The sequence below is a fragment of the Nipponia nippon genome, unplaced genomic scaffold (assembly GCF_047370975.1).
Source record: "Nipponia nippon isolate SJK-2023a ecotype South Korea unplaced genomic scaffold, ASM4737097v1 scaffold_1, whole genome shotgun sequence".
NCBI classification, from domain to species: Eukaryota; Metazoa; Chordata; class Aves; order Pelecaniformes; family Threskiornithidae; genus Nipponia; species Nipponia nippon.
In genome coordinates this window covers 122625154-122647973 of record NW_028262290.1, presented here as the reverse complement: position 1 = coordinate 122647973, position 22820 = coordinate 122625154, and the positions used below count along the sequence as shown (strand labels likewise).

Below are 22820 nucleotides of genomic sequence, written 5' to 3'. Positions count from 1 at the left end.
TCTTGTACGCTATTTCTTGTAGACATGGGATTGAGATGCAAGAGGTGTAGATACAGCCCTTGGCTCTGCTACATGTTTTCTGTGTGATTTTGAACTTATGTGCAATCAACACTCAGTTATCTGTGGGTGCTTTAACCAGTTTAAGGTTTAATCATACCAGAGATACTTGAGCTTTCCCCTTACCAAGCTAGCACTGGGCTGCTCAGACTTATTAGTTTAGGCCCACTGCCAGAAAGAGACAGCTGTACTGCCTTCCCAGCCAGCTTGGGTCTGTGAGCAGTTTAGCCACACTGTGTCTGCAGAACACAAACTAATAGCCCTAAAGACCCAGGCTCATTTTGTGGAGTCATCAGGAAGGCTTCAGTACTGCATTGCTATTTTCCACAAGGCCTGGGACTGCACAGAGCCAGTTCAGAGCCAGCCAGGCTTATTAAGTGCCACCTGAACATCTCTATACCACACAGGAGGTTCCAGGAAGATTTATTAGCTCAGGTTCAATGGCAGTCTAATAAATTCACTCATCGTCTTGTCAGCATGTCTGCTTGTATTGTGGCTAGAGTAAGCACCTTATTCAGCAAGAACTTTTTGAACTCAGCATGAAGTTTCTGGTGAAATCACAATTTAGCCTATGGTGTCTCTGTGCTTCAGATTCCAGCTTTCTGTTTTCTTTTCTTATGCTATGTGTGTGCACTGCAACAGGACACAGTGGGCTTTTAAATGGGATTTATCTTGCCAAGTTACTTGTAGGGACTGACAAATCACCCAGGTGGTGAAATAGAGCAAGTTACCAAGAGGCTGCATTACCTCTTGCTTGTTTGGTGCGAGCTCAGGGAATTTACACAGCATCAGCTAATCTGTGACAACCATTTTAGAGGATGCTTCTGCCCTCTGAGGTAGCTTGCCGCTGTTGCGTTAAAGGATAAGCCACCACCAATTGCCTCCTGTTTACTGTAGATCATACGGAGGGGCACTTATCATGGAGTAGCTCATAAGCTGTGAACTTGTGTCCTAGGTTCTTGGGTTTTTAGCCATAACCTAAGTATAAACTTGTTTTCTATGAAGTGAGGGGCAAGTGGCACTTTTTTGTATGATTGTTGGCAGAACATCTTAAGAATTTTGTAAGGAAATAATCATTAGTTATCTAAATTTTTTTGAATGCTTAGTGAGAAGAGAAAGAACGTAGTGGCTCCTCTAATGTTTGTCTGTTTGTTTTCCCAGTGCTTCCTGATTATATTTAGATCAATGATATTCTGCAAAGAACATCTCAGAAAAAAATTAAGGGAAAAGTCTACAATGGAGATTAATGAAACTATATTGAAGGACTCCCAGACATGATACAAGACTATCAAAGTAGTATCCATTTGCATTTTCAGGAATTAGTTGAAATAAGCAGACATGCTGCCCTATCCCAAAACCTCTATATGTTTATATTTGTAGGAAGAAAGAAAACATGCTATTCAACTAAGAATAAATGTCAGTTACAATGTATGCAGCTGATCAGAAACCTAGTAGAAAGCTGTGAAACTCAGGAATTTTGGCTCAGGCTCTTGAAGCCTGAAAGCTTCACTCATTGACTCTGGAACAAAAGCAAGTAGAACTCTATACGTTATAGATTGTCATGCCTCGTTCAACCAGATATAAACATGTAATAATAAACAAACATACTTAACATAGCATGAGCAAATGATGAAGAGAAAGTAACTCATTCAGATCTATGGGCAGGTCAGACTTATTTGTAGAAGATATTTGATTTACTTCCAGATGGGTCTATAGGAAGATTTATAGCTCCGTGATGAAACACGTGTGTCCTGAAAGCATTATAAACACACTGGTACACCTCTGAATCCACAGTAATTATCTCTATCTTGTAGCAAGCTGCACTGGTGTTATGACACTGCTTCCAATTCCTGAGTTTGCTGATTAGCTCTATGGCAGGGCGTTTAGCAATGTAGACATGTCCTAAGAGGACCATCTGCTGTGTTCCTCCACGGTGCTTGTTTGTGTTCTGCAGGAGACGCTATAGCCAAAATAGTCACAACCTACACTTACATTTCCAAATCCATTTTTTGGTTTTATTTAAGTTTCTAAATATAGTTTGAGGGTAGAATGGGATCTGTGCTCTTAGCTGAGGCAGGTCCTTTTGAAAATCCACTCCTAGAAAACTAATTGTCTGCCTTGAAATGTTGGATGCTCAAGCAGGGCCTGTTTAGCAAGACAGTGTGTGTTTGTTTTCCCAGGAAAAAAAAAAAAAAGAGAAATTTGTCTATCCCTTTGACTTGTTGAATTCAATCTAGGAAGAAATACTTGGTTGAGTTCAACACCGAGAAACTTGAAGTCATCAGTCTTGTTATCATTTGCTCATCCAATAAATGAATACAAATCAGTACTATATAGATTGTTATAGGAATTAAATATTTTTCTGCTTTACCCATGCTGAACAACTGTGATTTCATTTGTCTGTGCTTAATAAACCACAAAGGATGGGTACAAATAGCAGCTGCAAAGTACTGGGAAGGAAAAAAAAGAGGGGGGTGGGGAGCAGGGGTTGAGGCTAAAAGAGAGGAGAAAGGAAATACAGTGAAGAGATCTCTGAGATATTCTATAGGTGAAAGTGTGGAGGGAATGGAGGGTTGTGGGGTGTTGAGCCAGTGTCTCCTGTCATCTATGGAAGTCTTTCCATTGACTTAAACAGATACTGAACGAGGCCCTGCCAGAGTGAGTTTATGCCTCTATGAATGTCTGAAGCCAAAACAAAAATAATTACAGTACTGAATGGATTGCATTGGCTGACTTTAGTGTCTAATGTTCTTTGGCAATGCTTCATCCCGATTATTCCATCTGGAGATAATTGTGTGATATCATCCATAAAATTAAAGCATAAATCAATCCAACTAGTGATCAACCCCATGAGCTGCTATTTAAAAACACACATGGAAATCTTGCGGTCCCTGCCTTTTTAGTAGGATGTGCAAAAAAAAAAAAAAACAGCGAAGTGTCAGGACAAAATAAAATCATGAGCTAGTAGTCGAAACCTACAAATCTCTCATGAGCTATAACAGCTGTCACCACAATACATGGAACATAATAGAGGAACTCTTTATTTTTCCTTATACTTTAAGTAAACTTTTAACAATAGGTAACATTTGAACTTAAAAACACTTCCCGTATTTGTTGGCATAATGGCTTCAACTTTGTATGGCTGCAGTGCAGCAGTAAACTGCTGACTTAAAGCAAGTAATCAATTATTAGCAGCTCGGAAAAGGCACTCCTAATGGAAGAATAATTTGCTTCTATAGGGCTGATAAAGTAATACCCTTATACTAATAAAGTCCTTATGCCCCCTTTCTGCCAGGAAGGCCGTTAGATCACTTTATGTGATATTAACTTCTACCAAATAGTCTTTGAACCATGAAGAACTAATTCAACTTTTATCTTGCATTGTCTTGAAAAAAGATTATTAGCAACAAAGATTAATAACTATTCATTTTGGCTGTTAGCAATTGACTTCTGTTAGGAGAGATTCAAGGGGTTAACATAGGTCATATTGGAAAAGGCCATTTAGGAGATTGATTTATGCTTTATTTCTCTTGCCTAATTTTGAAAGTTGTAGGGAATGTTACAAATGGAATCACTCTGATAGTTTCCCGATCTCTAAAATAATTGTAGTATTCTAAACATGATATCACTTGATGCAAATTTTAGTCTTTTCTTTGTTATGCACACAAATGCTTATGGAAAGCATACTTAGCTCTCTTTTTGGGGAATATTTTACTTGCTTTCCCTATGGTAACAACTCTCGATCACATGAGACTTTGCAGAAAGCAAACAGAAGAATATTATGAATGAAGTAGTTATCCTCAAATGTTCAACTGAATCTTCACAGAAATTTGTACATGCAGTGCTCAGTCAGATGTTTATTGCAAGCCAGATGCTAATGCCTTGATTCATTCTGAATAGAAGTCTATTATGAAAGCAAAAAAAATTTACTCGAAGGTTCTTTGCAGGTAGATAAGGGGTAAGATATTGCTAACCTTGAATAAGAATTGTACAGTTTTACATCTTATCCATAAAAACAATGTATTATAAATAAAAGAGAAAATATACAACATAAATATTAAACTCCACTATATATTATTGAGTTCAATTTTTAATGCTCTACACATTGGTTTATCTAGATATTAGTCTGAGCCAAACTCACATTAATACTTTGTCAGTAGATACCAGTGTACAGAGCTTCTAGGAAAGCTAGTATGAAATGGGTTATAGTGTTTCCTCAGAAATACGTTTGCCATACCTGGAATGTGCTGTTCTTGGCTTCTTCCTTAAAAAAAAATCGAATTAGGAATCACATTTAATAATATGCATATTTGATATACATATCTATTTTTGTTGATACAGACTTTATATCTCTTTATATACATATGGGTATTCAGTATATTTATATATTGCCTTCATACTTTTTATATATATATGCACACTTGATTAATAATTTCATAGGATACTTATCTAAAGGGAAGTTGCAGATGATAAGATAATTTCATCTGGAAAAGAGAAGAAAGAATAGAACTTGATTCTTAAGTGATCCTGAAAGTCCTACAAGGCATCCTGCTTAATGTGGTGGAGGAAAAAAATAGAAGAAATGTCTTACTTATTCAAGTGAAAGGTTTAGATGCTTCTTTACCAATCTTCTCTGACTACCTTATGATTAGAATTGAAAGATTGATCTTTCCTTTGAAGGTAAGTGAAAAGATGGGAGGGAGATTGAGTCTGTCAATCCCAGAATAGATTTCCATAAAAACAGATAAGAGGCCAGGAGAACTGGTAGCTGGAGAAACAGCGCCGTCAGCTCAAATTGTTTGAAATTCATTTGATGTTTGCAGTTTTGATTAGAAGTCGGTATCTAATTGTCAATATTTCAATCATTTCCATCACTCTGGCAGCATATTGTCTGCATTGGGAGTTTGTTAATACAGAACTGAGAATATACACAGCATTCAGCTCAACAGGTAACTGCAGAAGAAAAAACTTGTGTTCTCTTAAGACTTAAATAGTGACTCAAGATTAGAAGATGTTGCAGTTCCTTTGAAATTAGACCTGGCAAAATCCATTATTACAGTAAGAGAAAGAAGAGTATTTGACATGAGATGGTATCTGCTTTTGGAGTTATTAGACCATACCCTGAGGAAAGAAAACAAAATAGGAGGGACAATATCTCATCATTTTGCCATGTGTCTTCATCACATTGCTCATTTTTCATTTCAAATTCGGCTCAGGTAGATCCTGGAATACAGAGGCAAATCCAATTGCTACATGCAATAATGCAGTTAAAATCTCTAGAGGCTATGATGCCGCCTGTGTAACTAACTAGCTGTACCGCAGATTTATTGAGCTATACCTTTGAGACTTGGCAGAAGGTAGCTGATGTATATGACTTCACTTCATTACATGTCTGGGCTGATGAGTCGTTTAGAAACAGGAAAATGAAGAAGGAAAAACAGCTCTGTGCCATCCACTTCATCCTCCTATGAATGCTAGCTTCCCCCTATAGAACATTATTTCTTGGAGTTTTGACCAGTTTCAATGCCCTGGCTAGTAAAACCACAATTTCCTACAGGGAACTTCACAGTTCTCTTTAAAAATGTTGTTTCATGTTCAGCCAGAACATCACACTGTTTAGCTTCATTCCTAGTTGTTTACTAGCTATAACCCCCCTTTGCTACTTAACTAGTTCTTTTTCTGATGCTTGTAGTTGCCAAATATTTATAGACTATCCAGCCCTCATCTCTCACCCTACCCTGGTAGGCAGGTACTAAGGTAGGATATGGTGCAGCACATGTCTAATGCTCCTGCCAGATTCATTCAGCCTTGTATTTTGGCAGTGGTTTCACTGTAGTTATAAAGTGCTTGATCCTAACCTATTAGGATAATTTGATTTCTATGGGCATCAAATGAGACTCATACCAAGGAACTTCTACCACCTTATTTTGTGCTTTCTGCAAGTCGTATTGTTATGGCCTTTGTTCGTGTTGTTGCTCACTTGAATTAGACGGAAGGGAAGTGGTCAAAAGATACAGCTTTGTGCTCTCCTCCCATAACATGCAATTATACTCTGCTAGCTGGCCACAAATTTATGCTTTATATTTATCTATCTGTGACTTGCATTAGAGTAGCTGAAAGCACCCCATTGAAAGTGGGAGGCATTCTATCTGGGGCTGTATGAGCATCTCAGAAGGGATCATGCTTACCTAAGACAGTCTCTGATATAAATGAATAGATTGAAGAGGAGTGGGGAAGAGAAGAAGTAAATGAAAGCCAGTGAGGAAACAAGACTTGCCTGATGTGCATGGCATTTTTAGTTATATTTAGTTAAAATGTATTTTGCCAAGTTTGTTTATGCCTTTTACTGAAGTCACGCATGTAACTTTTATGGAAGCAGAAAATTAGTTATGTAGTAAAAGCAAAAAAAAAAAAAATCCAGGAAGGATGTTAAGTTCCTAGTGAATGTAACTGTGCTACGTAACTGGATGAACTCTATCCGTTCCCCTCATGGATAAACCCTATCGTGGGGTGAGTAGAGCCTATTTCTCCTTGCTGTTGTCTCTGCCAAATTCTTGAAACTGAGCCTCCTTCAGGGGAATGGAGACAGCAGAAATGCTGACACCACAGCTTCCTCCTTGCATTCTCTATGTTCAGATGGAAATAACATTCTGTACTTTTAATAGCCCCATTACTTACTATGCAGTGTAACAAAGTAGGCTGGCAATTTGTTCACTGAATTTCAGTGTGTACATTTTTAGAAGTTTGAATAATCAGTGGGATCCTAGCCTAAAAATATCTGATTTTCTCACTGGTTCAACACTGCCCATCCTTTCATTGTTTTACAAATATACTTCAATTGAAACAGGCCACACCAGGGTGTGCATTAATGGGCTGCCGTTGTACTGCTTGGGTGGTAGAAGGTAATTGGTCTCTGGTCCAGTGCTTCACAGTGCTCCAAAGGCATGTGCCAAAGGTCTGTTAATGCACACCCTGTTGTGACACTGCTTAATTAAAATCTTAGGATATCAAAAGCAGAAAGGTCTAAGGAAGAAGTTTTTTTTCAAGCTGGTAAATACAACTGTATGACATATTAACCAGTATAATGTATGCTGGCTGGTTCTGGCCTGCAGAATGTTTAGTCAAATCAATTAATAGAAAAGGAGTGCATACTGGGGGAATGGATCCACCGTTACTGAAATGTGCAGTGCAATAACCAGACTTCTGCAGTCAGGTCCAAATAATTTTGTGCTTTTTCTATGGATCTATTTCTTGCCTGGTGAATTTAAGCTTTGTGGTATCAAATGATAATCAACTGCATTATGAGGTATTTTCTAATATTTTCCAGTAGATGGATTTTAAATCAAAAAAACAATTCAAATTTGGTTATGTAAAGATATCCTTTTCCCTCTCATCTTCATTTGGTAAAGTGAGATAAAGTACTTTATAAAGAAATTATTTTTCAAGATTTTCACCAGGAATGTTGGTTTGAGCACACCGTTCTTGCCACTGCATGTTATACACTTTCAGTAGTCTGACTGTCAGCTTATGATCGTAGCCGTGCCATCTACAAAATGAAATTAAAATGGGGGGGCCTTTTCATTATGCATTTTCAAAAAGAGAAATACAGGTTTTGTGGTTTTTGTTTTGTTTTTTAAAAAAAGACAAATGCAACCTGCTGAAGGTGTTCTTGTAAATATAAGAAGTGTGTTTTTATGAGCTGGCCCACCAGATGTGGATGTATTTCCACTAGGTATCAAAGGTATGAAAGAAACTAGTAATCTGCTTCTGATAGCATGACAGACGATATCCAGAAGGCTTTTGGAGTCACCAGTCTGCCTATTCTAAAGTGACCCTCAAGGATGCCCACCTGTTGCACTGATCCAGTCCATGGAGTCCATGAACACTACAGGTAGCTAGGTGTATGTGGCAATGCTGTGCGTACAGTCCTCCAGCTGCCTGTGCAGGCACAACCATGCTATGCATCCCAGAACATATGCTGCACTCAACCATATCAATAAAAGAATTAGTCTTGTTAATCCCTCTGTTTCCTCAGGAAGTCTGTATCTTATAGAATCATTCTCAAGGTACAGATTCCTGTCCATCTTCTCCTTTGTACATTCAGTTACACAGTCTAGCTGTCCTAAGTCCAAGGCAATGTTAAACCCTGCAGGGACAGCCTTCAGAAATGGAAGCCAAAACACAACATACAGAAGAACTCTGGAGCCCCAGACATATGTTTTAAACTGTCTTGAATGTTGACTTCATATAAACTTCCTGGTGAGGTACGTGCAATTCTTTATTCCCTTCCCTCAGGCAGCCAAAGAGTTAGAGTATCTTCTCAAAATTGTGCCAGGAAAACCGGTTTTGAACATTTGGCAGTTACAATAGGCCTGCATGGATGCTCCACTGTAGGGTAAGACAGAGACTGTACTGAACTTTATTCCGATATGGTTAAATTGTGTCTGGTACTGGGTAAGTCAGTTTAAATCCACTAGAAATCTTTTTAGCTTACAGTGTTCTTCAGCACAGATCTAGCTTAAGTAGCTCTTTAGGAAAAAAAATCTTTTTCAGATGGTTGTTTATAACATTTGTAAACAGATAACATCATTTCTGGAAGGATTATTAGCTATTATGTTTTTTTTAACAGGGAACTAATCTGTTTGGCCTTAAAGAACCTAAAATTGCTAAAACCTGAACAAGAATACCTGAGCAGATCCAGAGGAGAATGAAATGGAGGCTTCTTTTCAATCAGAGAAAAGGAAGGGACTTGTGGAATTTGTCTACTTTATTATTTGGGAGCATTATCTCTACCCTCTGCTGATATCTGCTTTCTTTCCTATGTAATTCAGTAACATGTAATGTGGCTTTAATCTCCTGTTCCCTCCTGTCTGTGTGCTGTGAAACAAGAGAGACAGATGAGCTCGGAAGTCAGGGGGCAGTGGAGCTGCAGCACACAGCTGTGTACCTGTCAAGTCTCCTCAGTCATCCATTTGATCATGCTGCTTTCAAGGCCTGTAGAGATCAAAAACAACCTGTACACACTGCAGGTCCTCAGGGAGACAGCAACTGAACCTAGTCAGAGAGATGTGCAACGGAAGAGAAGAGGTCTTCTGAGAAAAACGATTTTAGGCCTTCTGCTGGTGCAATAAGGTCTTATCTAATTTGAAGGGGTTTGCTGGTACAGTTATGCTGGTAGGCGTGCAACAGCAAATCCTGCTATGGGCATTATAGCTTATGCTAAAGGAATCTTAAAGCAGTTCTTAAATGGAGTGATCTGTCCTTTTGTGGTCCTGTAACTGTATTTATTCAACAGAATTTGCTGAGCCATATAGGTGTTCTGGCACATAAATTTAGATGTGGCATAAGCCTAAATAAATAGGGAAATGGATGTGCTATGGATGCACTATCTGTAAATGCAGAATTTTCCACGCAGAGTGCTCCTTCCTGCTGCCTTTTGTAGGCCCAGGCAACATGGAGACACTGGACAGATATACAGACTCAGGAAGGAAAGGGAAATTTCAGAGCTTTGTACCCTGGCCAGCTGAAGTGTAAGGATTGCCCTTTCCAGTCATAGTCTTATCCTGCAGCTAGATTGTTGCCTAAATGTACATTTTTCCCATCCTGTTTTTCTCCACAGCAGCAAAGCAAAAGCATGCTTTACGCCTTTAGGAAAAGGTGTACTCACTCTGTCCACGGGAGCTCTGCAGGATGCTATGTAAAGTGTGTGCCAGATCTCCTTCTGGTGCCACTTGAAATCTGCTGACATGGAGATGTACCACTTCACAGCTCCGCCTGGGCTTTTTGTTCCTCTTCTTTTCTCTCAGAGGAATTTTGTTCTTTAAAGTCACATTATATATCTGCTTTGGAGACATGGCGTCCTTCTTTCCTGCTTTTAGTGTTGTGAAGTGGTTTCCGTTAAATTGTACAGTGTTGGTTTTGATTGTCTAACTTTTCTTTTGTTTCTCTCTATGCTGTCCTGACCTTCCCTGAGCCCTTATCTTCATTTTTAAACTATACCCCAGTGAAAGATCTCCGAGACAAAATCCAACTTTCTAAATTCAGGGCTTGTGCGTGCTCGCATGTATACATACATACAGGCTGAGACATAAAACTAAAATAACTTTCTCTTCATTCTTTACAGCTTCTTCCAAAACTGTCTCACAAAGCTACAGCTCACACATATGGTCTTCTGGAGTTTCATGTTAGTCTTCACAAGCTAACAAGGAGTATGATCCTTTAACTTACAACAATGTAGAGTCCTTCTCCCCTGTTGATTCTATAAGCTCCTCATCCAGTTAAGAGCCACTAGTCCTTCTAAAAATAACTGGTTGTAGCATGCCATACTAAACTATTATCACCAGCTCCCAAAGGAGTAGTCTGAATTAGTACTTGGACAGAGGATGTTTAAAGATGATGTTGCAGTCACCCACCTAAAGTAGCGCTGAATCAGTAAGTAATTTTTTTAAGAGAGCCCACTATTTCTTAAACTGTTCCTGGTGAGGAAATTAATGTAGATAATATTGCTAATGGTAACTAAAGACCCACAGGGTACTTCATGTCAAACACGGTCATCTGCCCAAACTCTTGACTATATTCTGATTACTTACAGTCCTTCTGCAATTTCAGTTAGATTCAGCAGATCCAGTTGGATTTCTTCACAGACTATTTTGCATATTCCAGATGTGCCTGTGTTTCAGGGAAAGCATATGGAATGTCATCTCCACCTCACTGAGCTGATGCAAAGCAAAAGCTTATTTGTACAGTATTTGAGGCCTCCCAGTAGGAAAGGCTGTTGAACGACAGTTCCTCAAAATATGTGCATTGTCTGATTTGTCATGTTGCTTTTGTTACTTGGATATCTGCTTTGCTAAGTCCAGTGATAACTTCAGTTGTATCCACTTCGTGCAGGATTCAGTGCATTGCAGCAGGATAAATTTTCTGATGGTCATCAAGCCATCAGAAGCATACCCAGAACATACCTGGGGTGTCATCAGCTTTACTGTATTAATGGAGAAAGCTTTGGGAATGGTTACAATGCTCTGTTTTCCTTTAAGTGCTGGATTGTCCTTTGTAGCTATATTTTGGAAAGGTAAAGTTTGTAGATCAGTGTTGTTTAAGGCCCAGTGCTTTCAATGCAGAGACTTAGTTTGGAGGGGGAGAGGCATCTTCAGGGGGCTGTAGCCAGAGAAGCTTCTTTTTAAGTTGCCTTGTCTTGCATAGTGTCTTTATATCTGGATGTCACTAAGGCAACGTATTGCTGTTGTTTCAGTCTGGCTACAGGGCCTGTTCCTTGCACATGCTTCTTTAAATGAGAAGGGCAAAGTTTTATTTTGTTCTGAGTAACAGTAAGATTATTTCACTGTTGCTAGGACTATGTGTGTGGTACTTGATGAAATAAATATTGTCTGTTTTGGGACTGGGTTTTTTTATTCACTTCTCTGGGGTAGAGCTATCACTCCCACGTGTTTCATCTTCCCATGGTGCTTACCAGTCCTTCCCACAAATATGAAACCACGAAGGAACCTGTTATTGTTTCTTCCTCGCACTTCTCTTTTCACCCGTTTCATGTTTCTTGGTGTTGGTGAACTCTCATAATATCAGATCGGGCTTCTTGACTGCCTCAAGGAATAGATCCTTCAGGCCCCACGTCCCATACCAGCGAAACAGTTGCAGGAAACCACAGGGTATGTCAATGTCTCCAAGGCTTGGAGCTGCAGAGAGAAGTTGCTCATTCAGGTGCCTGCAGGGCCAAGCCTCTGGGGTTGGGCACTTGCTGTTTTGTCCTGTGGCACTGGCAAGTTCAGGCAGAGACAGGCATGGAAGAAGAGTGGAGAAGGCTTATAGTCCAAAGGTCTAGGTGGAACCACTGGCCCAGATTCCTTCTCCCCTGGTGTCTTGCCCTATTCCAGTTGCTGTGGAATGCTGCTGCTGGGCAAACTGGTACAGATCTGGTGGGTGGCGCCCAGTGTGTGTGCATGAGCTAAATAAATAATAGGCAAAAGGAAAGCCAAAGGCGTTGCCAGGGTGTTCAAGACCCAAAGGCAGTCTCCAGTGCTCTGGAGAAGCCTGAAAGCACTATTGGGTAGGTGTAGACAGGATGTTTTTGCCTGGGGTACCCTCTCTAGAGCCGTTTTCAAGAGTGATCTGGTAAAGCAATACAAGGTTGGCATCCTGTCTGGGAATCTGAGCGTTAATACGCAGAACTTGGCAAGAAGAGTAAAAACACATGGACCAAGTGCACTACACTTACCTGGTTTGTTTTGTGGTATTAAATAGCTTCTCTACTTGCATGTCAAAAATAATATTTTAGTGGTTTTTGTCGTATTATCAGAAACTTTGACTAGTACACTTGCACTCTTCTCCCAGCCTCCTCTGTTCTGCTTCATGTTCCCTTCCCCCACCATCTGAATATCACTGTCACTTGAACTCTGGGTTTTCTTTTGATAATATTTTTCTCTTGTTGCTGAAGCACACAATAGCTGCTATCTAGGCAGTGAAGGAACATAATGGGGTACACTTTCAGCACGGGCAATTATATGTGCAATTCTCATTAACAATAACGGGACTTGCACTGAGAATTTTCCTCTATAAATTTACCAGCACAAAGCCTTTCCCCTTATGAGCAACAGATGGGTTTTCCATAATGGCTCATTACCTCCTTGCTTTGTCATCCTGCCAGAAATGAAATACAAAGTTATTTATGGTTAGAAAAAGATGCGCAAGTCACTGTAGATCATTCCTTGCCATCTTTTATAGTTTATCTAGTTAGTACTTTAAATCTCCCAGGACTAGGAAGTTTCAGAAGATGACAGAGCACTGCCTGAGAATTAAGATGAGTGTCCTTCTGTCTGGTTATTTATCCTGATGGTCTTGCATCTCCAGGGTGATGCTATGGTCTCCACTGGGACTGATAATTTGGGTGTTTCAGTAGAAAAGAGGCCATTTCTCAAAAGAAATTTTGTCAGCCGTGACAACCCATTTCTGTGAAATTTGACTAGTAGGGGCAGAAGGCAGCACTGTTTTATTGTGCATCACAAATTTGAAAAGGTAAACAAGTTACTTGATAATATTCCTTATTTGACATTGGGAGGGGGGAAGGGGGTCATTGCTAGGCACATCAGTGAGAGATGTCATTCCTCTGACAACTGACAGTAGAGGCCAGGAAAGAAAGTTATTCTGATGTGGACAGTGCTTTTATTTATATATACATATGTACACACATTTTATGTATATATATATATATATGTTTGTTTTATTCATTTATACACATCTCGCATTATTAAACTCTGTTTATTGGAGTTTATACCCTGGACATACCCACAGATTCACTACTATCTCCAGAAATCCTTGCTGAAGACCTGCTCCTACTACAAATATGTTCATCTGTTACCTTTCATAAGTAATATATTTACAGTGACTAATATGGCATCACTGTTATTACTTAAGACAGAAGAGAAGCTGATGGTAAAATATAAGATATTGTTTTAACACTACGTTAAGATTTTTTTTCCCAGAAGGATCATCAAGTGAGTTGATCCCAGCACATCTGTGAGTCCTCTCTGAAGTGCGTAGGTCTCCCAGCACGTTGACGGATATGCTTACTTGGAGTTCCTCTTGCTTCCATTCAGGAGGGCATTTTAAATGTATTTAAATCTATTTAAGATCAGTCTGGCTTCAGCACATACTTAAGTATTTTCCTGAACATGGGTAGTCCTAACCACATGTTCCTGGACTAGAGCCTTAGACTATAGGCCAAAGATGTTGTTTATCTTTGAGCTCAGGTTTTACTCCTTGTTAAGGAACTATACAACCTGAGGAAGTTCAGTGAAGTAATCCCAGTGGCAGGAGAAGGAAAGCAGGACCTTTTGTGCTAAAGAGGTAATAAAAGTATATTGGGGATGCGATGATGTATGTGGGGCCTAGCAAGACTACGGTGGATCCCAAATGTGTAAATTTTCTACAGCTGAGCTTGCCTATTTCATAGATTGGCAAATTCAGTGACCTATTTATAGATTCAGTAAGAGACCTTTCTCTGATTGTAATCAAACATGCTTTCTGCACATGTTATTTTGAAATGCTATAGTACTGCTGGGTCCCAATCTGTGGGAAATGCCTTGTGCAGATCATATAATGTGTACTACATAGATGATCACAGGACAGTCTGTCTGTCTTAGTGCTGGTTAGCAAGCAACATAAATGGATGGACAGTTGGTAATGGAAATATGCTGTGGCTGAATACACTGAAGTAGCCTCTCTTCCTGTTATTTATACAAATGATCTCTTGAGGTTCACGGTATGCCCAAGAGTCTGGCCTATGGACAGACAGGTCTGTAAAACTAGATGCTATCTAAAGAGGGTGCTGTCTGTTCTCACATGACCCATCAAAAGCTGATCCATGATAACCTGTTTACCAGCTAACATTAGTGACAATGCAAAGTACTACTAAAATAAGTATGAAAGAAAGGAAAAAGCGATGATTGTAAAATCAAATTCTTGTTCCTTTATTGAAACTATGTAATCAGATATATTTCTGGAATCAAAATTTGTATTAGTTTTTAATGTCTATCATTGTCTTATTGTGAGTATGTTCTTTTTTCTTTATTACCTTTTCCTTGTATTTATTTTACTATTCCTTTAATCAATGTACTTTTTAGTTACAGATTCCTCCCCTGCCCGCCCCCCCCCCAAGTTTATAGCTTCTGAGAAACATGAACAAAAGGTTGATGCAAGATTTCATATTTTGTTGTTCTGGAAAAAATTAAGTTCCATGTAAAATTTTTTTTGATCATCAAAATTTAAACATTTGGGATCCACCATAGCCTTGCCAAGCTATCAAGGCTACCTTGTCTAAGCTTTTTATATGCCCAAGATAGATGACCTGCCTGAAAAGGCCATTTTCTTATTGTTGAAATATGTATTTTGTTCATTCCAGAGCACACTTTATCTTTACGCCTATTCCACAGTTTTACAGTTTTTGGAACTTATTCTTGTGGCAGCTTCCGCTGTGTTTAGCAAAGAAGAAAAAAGAAGGCATATCTTTGTTTCAACTTCTCCCAGTGTATTGGCTGCAACATTATTCAGTCTTACAGTTACCTTGTGTCACCGCAGCTTGGGAAGCACATTGAAGCATGATCAAAGCCTGCTTTGGCCTTTGGATTATACTTGCAATTCATTATATAAGACCATTTCACTGAGATTTAAACGCTGTTCCACACAGAAGGGAGACTATTTCTACGTTAATATATTCCCCCTCCTTCACTGTGGAATTATACTGACTTAGAAAATGCCAAGTTTATGTCTGTTTAACATTCAAAGCACATGTCAAACTGTTTTTTAAAAAAAAAAGTGTGTGCCTGCTCTGGTGAATATTTAAAGTTTTTGAAACTATCCCAAGAAAAGACCACTGATTTTTTTTTTTTCTTAGTTTTATTTCACAAAACCTGTTTATTAGCCACCTGGTGAGCATTACTGAACCTACAGCTTGACTTAATAAATCATTGACCATTTGGTGCTGCTGAGGCTACTCAACCTCAGGTTTGCAAGGCCTGCTTCCCTGAGCAAAATAAATGAAGGAAACGGCCAGGGGAGGCAGTTAATAATTGTGCATGGTATTTTAAAATCCAGATGCAGTAAAGTGGAAGCTTGTAATGCTGCCCCCATCCTTGCTGCTGCAGTTACTATAGCAGCAGCCAATGCTGACTTTCAATGACTTTGAAGTATTGAGTAATAAGGCAAAAAGTAAATGCTTAAGGAGGATTTTCTTGTAGGGAGTGGCATGATGCCTCAGTTTAGGACAAGGATAGTGTTGGCAGACCTGGTAAAATAAGTGTTTTTTCTAGGCTCACAGAGGTATAAAGATCACCTTGGGGGAAACTGCTTGATCCTGACTCTCGGAACTGAACCCAAGATTTTATCACACAAGCAAGAGTGGGCTCAAATAAAAGGCATGTCTATTAAGTAAAGGACAAGGGTATCAAGAAGGTGAGATTCAGTATGACAGTGTAAATGGACATAAATGCTGTTAAGAGTTGACTATAATACTGTACCCACCACCTGCTCCTGTTTCAGCGTGGGTGGTGGCAAGGGATTCAGTGAAGTTTTGTCCCGCATCAAGATCTCTGCAGAAGAGAGGCAAGCCATCACAGAGCTCATCACATCTTTTACCCATCAGTCTCCAGCTTGATGATCTTGTCTGGACGAATCAAGATAGTTCGCTTACAGAACACTGGCAACAGTTTTATGGAGGCTGAAGCCACTGCCCTGCCTTCATCCCTCCCCCTACTCTTTTATTTGAGTAGTGAGGTGAGCTATAACTCCATTAGCTTACTGGGAGGAAGGTGGGAATCAAAGCTGGATTAGTCTGGGAACAATTCCCTTAAGATAAAACTCTAGGGGGATTCAGCTTGAGAGGTAAATGCCTGGCCACAGATCATCTGCTTTCACATAGATAGTCATGTGAATAAGACAGACTAATATGAAACTATGTTTTCTAGTATTGATAGCAGATGTCCTGGGCAGGGGGTGGCTGAGGGAGGGTTGGCTTCAGAGGAAACCTCTGATACTACAGATGGATACTGCAAGGGGCCTTTCTGGCCAGGCAGACCCAGTTGTAAGGCTGAGGCTTAAATCTGGCAACATTTCACGTTTGGATTTGACGTGGCTAATGTCAAGTATCTGTTTTATGCATCACCATGTTTCTTTTGTATAGACTGAGACAAGACATCTTTGTTACAAAAATCTCTTTCACTTTGTGGCAGGTGGTGCCAGCTATAGTAGCTGTGTAGATACATACTCCTTGGGAGTTGTAACAAAGCAGGCCCTAAGCAGGGTTTATAGAAGAAAAAGGGCTGTTACAGCTGTCTGTACAGATCCACCATGCTCTGCATTTCCCTGCACACTGCTCTGATCTCACTGTTTCAGCCTCATTTGACCCTGTTCTCGTTGCTCAACCCTGCAAGTCCCATACTCCTTACAAACGGAGCCAGGTCACAAGAGATTACTTCAGCGTGAGATGCAGGTAGCCAGCACTTCTTAAAATTTGACAGTTGGGTAACTCATGCTATGCCTCAGGTCATAATATAGTTGCCTATTAGATGACTCTTCTCCCTCACTTCTACTAGGCACAACACTGCTGAACTGCAATACATTTGTAATAATAATGATACTGTCATAGCTATTGATCATTCCTCTAAGGATCTTGGAGGGTTTTATAAATTTGTAATGAGTCTCCTGACCTAGCGGAGCCATGCATTTAAAGATCCAGGATGCTGAAGGTGCTTGGGCTCATGTAACTGGTACAAAACTATATGGATTTGTTTTCTTTCCAGCCCAATGGGAAATAGTATTGGTGTGTAATGACTTGTGGGCAAGATCAGAAGAGCTACAGGCTGAACAGCATCAGCCCTCATAACTTAGCCATGTTTACTCCTGACATTACTGTTCAGCTCTGAAGCCAATTCAGCAGCATTAATTTAAAGCACAGGGTGAATTGATTTGATGGAGGGGGTGGGGAAAAGGTTTTTGAAGTATTTATTGAATAGTTTGTTGGGGATGATGGCCGATCAGCTGGAGCAAAACAAGAAGGATAAAAGCGGTAAACTCATTTTCACAAGCTACTGGGAGAAGGAGATGGAGAGTTCAGATTTTACATCCAACTAATTGCCTCTGTCTGGTCTTACCTTCAATATGAGGGTATGGTTAGTAGTATGGGCCTATTTCAGTAATATATCTGTGTATCCAAAAAGGAGGAAGTCTGTGCTACATTATGAGAATGGCTGGTTATAATGGTGAAGCTGGAAGAAAATAGAAGAGGAATGGGCTGTGTTTTTTTTCTTTTTTTTTCTTTTCATTTTTCTTCTTTATCTCTTTTTGAAACACTGTTATTTGCCACGGACTTCATGCCACACCCAGCAATGGTATTTAGGAAAGTGGGAGCAGAGGCTACAGTCCCCTTTATTTCTCTGGAAAATCGGCATGTGCCTGTGAACACATATTCCAGGCCCTATTTCATGCAATGTATTTTAGCTTTTGAAATATTTGAATTATATGTTTGTTTACGGTTTCCAAAGCATTTAAAGGGTGGTTATTTATCTTGTTTACAAAGCACGAAATAACCCCTCAAACAATCTGTACTATATATGTATAAAACTATAAAACCCTCTGAGCTCTTCCAAATACACAAATGTGATGGGAGCTTATATATTTATATGTACCCTTACATAAATTCCTTGCACATGTGGCTTAAATCCAAAGGTAATTTTTCTACATTATGTGAAGTAGATATCATAGTTTTCCTTTCATGTGTCAGTTTCTTTTTTTAACCCATTAAGAGAAAAAAACTCTCAAACACTTTGACAGAGAAGTTCCCTGAAATTGTTTGCCTTGGGTTGGTTGGTTAGTTACAGTGTAGGTGCCTTGCAATCCAAGAGTAAAACTACTGCATTAAGTCACGCAAACCTCAGGCTAGTATCTGATATTTTTCATTAATAATACATAACATGTAAAGTTACTTTAATCTGTAGGTCTCAGTATTATAAAAGAGGTTAAATTCTTTCAGTCACAGAGGTTAAGTGGAATGCTACAGTAGCATGGTTAGGAAATTGTGCTGTTTGGGATAGAATCCATATCCCTGACCCTAGTGTTCACCTGCAGGATTTTGGTGGCTGCCTTACAGTCATTCCTCAATTTAGGATTGTTTAGGTCAGCAGACCTTTCTTCACTGTTGGTTCTGTTACTTTGTTTGCTGACTTGTCTTGTTTGCTCTAAAATGCCTGAATTAGTACCTGCTTAACATTCTACATTTGAAGGAAATGAAAAACCGACTGTGTGTCTTGGGAAGTAGACCAAGAAGTTGAAAGGGGGTGGACACTGAGCTGTCTTTTCATAGCTGCGGATGGGCTACCCAGGTGAGGGTTGATTTGCTCAAAATCAGGAGCGGGGTGGCGGGGTGGGGGGAAGAAAGCAGCAAACTCTGCTTTTCCTTGCTTTCAAATTGTTCTCTAGCAGAAGGAGGTCAGCTTCTAGGACAGTCCCCTTGACTCTTTGCAGGTGTGCTAAATTTGCTTAAACACAAGTTAAAGGGAAAAAAATGCACTTTTAAAAATGTTGCCTTTTAAAAAGTGTAGACTACTTAACTTCCTTAGTTGCAGTCAAAGACTATACACCACCACTTGACCCCAGAGGTCTCAAAGCAGAGTTAATAATTTTTCTAACACTTTTTTGTCTCCTGTTTGGAAAAAGCAACTTTGTCGATTCAGAACCTTCTGTCAAAGCTTTCAACGACACTTCATTTTGGAAAATATCTACCTAGCGCTTACAATGGTGCTGACATTGCTGGGAATGAAATAATTTCATATTTCATTTCAAATCAGTATTTCAGTTTTTAATATAAATATTTCAAAGTTCACGCCAAAATGAAACTTTTTAAATAGGAAAGCAATGTTAGATCAGCACCCCATTTTTTCCAAGAAAACTCTATCCTGTTAGGAAAAATCTTCTTTTTTTGTGTGGTGGTTTTTTCCAAATGAAAATATAAGCAAATATTTAACTACTAAAATTTTTCCATAATAGAAGTTCTAAGGTCCTTTATAGCTCTAGCACAAAGTTGGATTTTAATCACATCGGTGCGTACTGACCATCGAGTCTGTTGTGCATTGGGGTAATACTCAGCTACTTCAATACAATGCTGTTATGCCAGCCACATTGAGTAGGGGCACTCTTTAAGTCTCCCAAGGATGGTTGTGACAGCAGCTGTGCGCTGCACATATCCTCCAATTATATGATTTTCTTATGATAGTATAAACAGTTTTCCAAGACAGGAAGTGAGCAGTGCATCCATTTGCACGTCCTGAGGCAGCTTAGCCCAATGGTTTCCACCATCCCAAACCTTTTGGAAGCTGGAGCACATAACTTTAACCGACATCTCAACTCCATTTAAAGATGCCAGACAATGGAGAATTCACCTCCATTGTTAAGTAAGGATTTGTTAGTTATTGTCAGTACTAAAATGTGTGCAGTATTTCCAACACAAACTGTCTGGCTTCAATTTTCACACTTTGGATTTGGTGCATCTTCATAATGAGAAATTTCTTGCCCATGTAGTATGAACCATGGACAAATAAATCCCTTTGTTCTGAAAAGCTGAGTTTCATTCTCCCATTGTATGGTTTATTTTCCATTCTGTGTGGCTATTTTCTGGACAATTTCCAATTTGCTAAAGGACACTAGCAAGCAGCGGGCAAAATTTGGTACTCGACATATGTTTACTTATTGCTATAGCACCCCACTACAGTAACATCAGGAGGTCAGTGGATCTCTCTTGATTGCAACTGAGCTATAATGTCCTGCACTATGTAAAGGATTTGGCCCTTTCCCTCTCTTCCCTACTTTTGCACCTAGCTCCATTCCCTGTGAGGTAAGTGTTCCTATGCATTTTGGCCAGACAGAAAGATGCCTTTCAGAATGATTCAGCACAGCTGTTCAGTCTAAGTCAGTCCTTAGCTAACCAGGTGCTGAGCAGAAAAGTTCTCCCTTGTGCTATTACATAGAAAATGACATGTAATAATAATCTACTTCCTCCATAACAAACCAAGTGCCTGAGTCAGAGAAACTAAGACTTCCCTTAACTCTGAGTAGCTCTCAGAGCTACTTCTGCAGGCCCTTTCATAGCCAGCTGTGAATTGTTTGGGCAGAAATTGGACAGGAACAGCTGCTGAAACACCTGCTACAAGGCCTTTGATCTTTCCTACTACAACAATAACTTTTGAGTCTTTGAAAGTTTGCCCATCTGGAGGAGAAGCTATGGTTGAAACTTCACTGCTATCAGGGCTGCTGCAAGGTGAATGTGTCGGAGTGGTGGCACAGTTTCCACGTGATTCGTTTATATAGGTGCATAAAATTAAGTTTCAAACTGTTTAGGGTTATGTGGAAGTAAATATCCCTGGATATTTTCCTGCAGTGAAATGTGGAGCGGCATGTAGTTGTCATATTCTGGGCATTATACGCTCTTCCAGCCTGGCCAGTACCACACTTCCAGTCTGCTTTGCTTTAAGGACACAGTTGGATAGTTGTTTTGCTCCTCCCCACGGTTAAACTGTGGTTACCACCAGGCCAGAGATTTGGAGGCACAGGGGGTTGTTGCTCTCCTGTTCTGCTGCTCAGGACTGATTGGGTTGTTGATTCTGCTTTAGATGATGTTTGGTGCTGTTTAAGTGATGCTGATTGGTAAGAGCTCTTAGTGCCTCTGTGCCATCTGAGCTTGCATTTGTTCTCTCTCAAACAAGCACTTCCATGGAAGTATGAGAAGGATGGTTATGATCCTCAGCAGGGAAGTTTAACAGCTGCTTTAACTCTCTTGAGCCTTATGAGGTGAATAGCTTGTCCAATTAATCTGATATAAACTGAGGAATTGTAGTGGGACACTAGATCCTGTGTGCAATTAATATTTCTATCATGTATTGGAGTCATCTCTTGCTTGATTTCTCCTAGTCTGGAACTAATGAAAATACTGATAAGACCATTTGCCATATGCACTACACAACCTCACGCCATTCTTCGTACATACATTTCTGCAGCACTGATGCCTTGAATCCTCTAGTTTTCGTTATTATCATGCAAGGGCTAGAATTTTAGGTTTTGTCATAATTGTAGTCCTAAAGATAGAAAGAAATGTTTTTAAAAGGGGAAGAATACTTCTAGACCAATAAACAAAAACTGGAACCAGTAGAACTTTTTGTGTTTTCATCTGTTCCTGAATAGCTTGGGATCTGAGATGGCAAAAAGAAGACAAGAATGACCGTGTAGCTTCTAGAACTGAAATACCCTATGGCTTTGCCCCTCTCTACTTATAAATAAATATATTATCAGCTAGTAATAAATCCTATCATTCCAACAGTAAATAACCTTTTAACAAAGCAATTAATTGTCATGAATAACTGAGATTACAATTATGTGAATCACAAATTGTTTTTATAACATGCAGCTGGGAGAAAGCAATTTTGGGGATGCTAATAATTTTTCTATTATAAACTTTGGAATTTCAAGAATGCTGGAGGTTTTCCTGCATTATCCTTAGTTGTTCAGTGAAGTTCAGGTCTACCTTGGACTAGAACCCTGTCAATGGAGAAACATATTAATTTTTGGAACCTACCTGATAAAGTTCAGTAACATCTCTAACATTCAAAACTATACAGCTTGCTTAGATAAATACTTCTAATTATTTACATAATTTTGAGATGGGATTCAGTAACTTAGTTGCTTGTGAAGAGTGATGTTATTACAGCTTGTTTTTTAAGTTTATTTGAAACTGATAGAAAAATGAGATTGGTTAATGTTATTTACCCTGTCACTGTTTCTCATTTACTCCCAAAGCAGATCTTTCTCAGAGCCTTTCAGCCATGTCGGCAAAATTGAATTTTGTTGCCGTAAAGATGAAGGGCAAAGTCCTTCCAGTCATAGCCAGGGACAGGGGATAAGATGAACTTGAGATACAGATTGGAAAAAAAACAGGTTTGTTGTTCCAGCTGTTGTTAGGGAAATGGAGTAAGAGGACTCACAAGTGCCAGTTGCTGCTATTGAGGTGGGATATCATCTCCCTGCAGTAACTGCTACCCCACTTATCCAAAAATCCTTTGGCAAAAGCAATAGCTTTATTTCTGCTTTATGTGATCCTGTCTAGGCAATGCAGAGGACAAGGCTTTTTCCATGGTGCTGCTTCTGTACCCAAGAAATCCTTTCAACCCTTCTCTAGCCTCACTGTGTAGCAGGCTACCTGCCTATTACTT

General features: G+C 39.5%; 1 long non-coding RNA gene across 1 annotated transcript in view; it reads left to right on the top strand.

Annotated features, from left to right (window-relative positions):
* LOC148057599 (uncharacterized) overlaps positions 1 to 15965 on the top strand; it is a 30558-nt gene extending 14593 nt beyond the window's left edge. Inside the window, exon 3 of the long non-coding RNA XR_015707634.1 lies at positions 15879 to 15965. This is a non-coding gene — a long non-coding RNA (uncharacterized LOC148057599). The remainder of the gene's footprint in view (positions 1 to 15878) is intronic.
* Positions 15966 to 22820: the final 6855 nt, after the last annotated feature.